This window comes from Zea mays, chromosome 4 (assembly GCF_902167145.1).
Source record: "Zea mays cultivar B73 chromosome 4, Zm-B73-REFERENCE-NAM-5.0, whole genome shotgun sequence".
Lineage (NCBI taxonomy): Eukaryota > Viridiplantae > Streptophyta > Magnoliopsida > Poales > Poaceae > Zea > Zea mays.
The window spans coordinates 158,761,836-158,763,955 of NC_050099.1; positions in this window are offsets into that span (position 1 = coordinate 158,761,836).

The window sequence follows — 2,120 nt, forward strand, 5'->3', positions numbered from 1 at the left end:
ACAGCCCCGGGGAATCTTTGTAAAGGCTACGTAGTGAGACCCTGCCTATTCACCTTGGTAGTGTTTAAGGGTTTGATCGGCCCGAGGCAAGAGGGAATCACGGCTTATGGGTAAAGTGCACAACCTCTGCAGAGTGTTTGAAAACTGATATATCAGCCATGCTCGCGGTTATGAGCGGCCAAGGGAGCTCCAGTGATTAGTGGTACTTGATCAGAGACACTTTGGTTTACCGGTGGCAATGAGATTGATGGTTCTGGTTATGACTATGGTACTTGTAAGTGGTATTCTTTCCGTTTGGAAAGAGTACATCGGGCTAATAACTTGGGTTAATGCTAAAACCTGGCTTTCTATTAGTAAAATAATAATCTGACCAACTAAAACCAACTGCTTAACTTATCCCCACATAAAGCTAGTCCACTACAGCCAAACAGGATACTTGCTGAGTATGTTGATGTGTACTCACCCTTGCTCTACACACCAAACCCCCCCCCATCCCCAGGTTGTCAGCATTGCAACCACTGCTCAGGCGAAGATGAAGCTGTGGAAGGAGACTTCCAGGAGTTCCAAGACTACGACGAGTTCTAGGCGTGGGTTAGCGGCAACCCCTAGTCGGCTGCCTGTGAAGGCCGCGTTTATCTACTTTTCTTTTCCGCACTTTGATTTATTGTAAAGACTATGTGGATGTCTCAGACTTATGATGTAATCGACTATTATTTCCCTTTTTAATACTATTTGAGCACTGGGTGATGATGTCCATGTTATGTAACTGCTGTGTACGTGAATTGCTGATCCTGGCACGTACATGGTTCGCATTCGGTTTGCCTTCTAAAACCGGGTGTGACATAGGGACCAGTAGTGGGCGCGGAGCCCGAGTGCTCTGAGGCGGCTGTCGAACCCTTTCGAGGGGCCAGCCTTCGAACCTCTGATCAGTAGGAGGGCTCGGAGCCCGAGTGCTGTGAGGCGGCTATTGAACCCTTCCGAGGGGCCAGCCTTCGAACCTCTGATCAGTAGGAGGGCTCGGGGCCCGCTTCGTTCGCGGAAAAGGATCCCTTTCGGAGTATCCCCTTTCCCGGTCCCTGTAGCAAGAGAGAGAAAGGGGAAGAGGAAAAGGATACGAAATTGAACGACGTGGCGCACCTTTTTTGGCACGGTCATCATGGCGGAGGTGAAGCGTCACCCGCTTCGCCTGCCAAAGGTGTCGCCTGCCCTGCCGCGGAGTTAATGCAACGGGACGAGTGGTTCGTGGGGCAGCCGTTGCGCGAGCCGTTCGAGGAACGGAACATGGGCGCGTCGTCTTCACGCCGTGGGAGAGGGCTCTCTCACTGTCCCAGGAGGGGACGTGAGCCTGCAGACGATTTGACTGCTGCTTCCGCCTGCCTGCCGCCACCATTACTGACGGCCCACTTTTGGCCATATCGACCTTTCTGCCAGTGGGCAGGTGGCTGCCGTCGTTGGTGCTGAGGTGGTGGCCACCGGAGAAGGCCTCGCCGCTGACGAGATCGTTGGCGCCATCTGCACTCCGGGCCTCCGGCTCTTTGGCTTTGATAGCTTGTCCTCGCCCCTCGAGTGGGGACGTGGGCAAGGACCTTGCCGCATCAGCGTCTGCCCTGAGGTCATCGCTGCTGCTGTTTGGCCGCTCGGAGCGGAGGTCGTTGTCGCTGCTGCAGTGGTTGGCGACGAGCCACCCGGAGCTTGTCGTCCCGCAGGCCCTCCGATGTGGGGGTTGTTCGTACCTGCGGGGGTGGAACCGGAGTTCTGTTTGTAATGGCACCTTGAGTGCCGGTGTCTGTTCATTGTGGCTGTCGGGGCCGAACATCTAGGTATTTTGGGTGTAATACCGTGTTTCTTCCTCATTTCAAGCACTAGGACTCGCCTGTCGGCTAGCTGGACCGCTTAACCAAGTGTGAGTTGCCCTGTGCGGAAGGTGACGAGTGAGGTTTCTGTATCTCGGAGGCGTAGGAGTCCCTCGGCTCGGTCGGCCTTGCCACCCAAGGCTTCTCTTGTTTAGTTAAAGGAAAACCTCGGCTGCTCTGCGATGAGCCGGAGCCGGAGGCAGCGGTGTGAGCGTGGACAAAGGCGGAGTCGGTTGGAGAAGAAAACTTTGTCGGCCCAGGAACAGG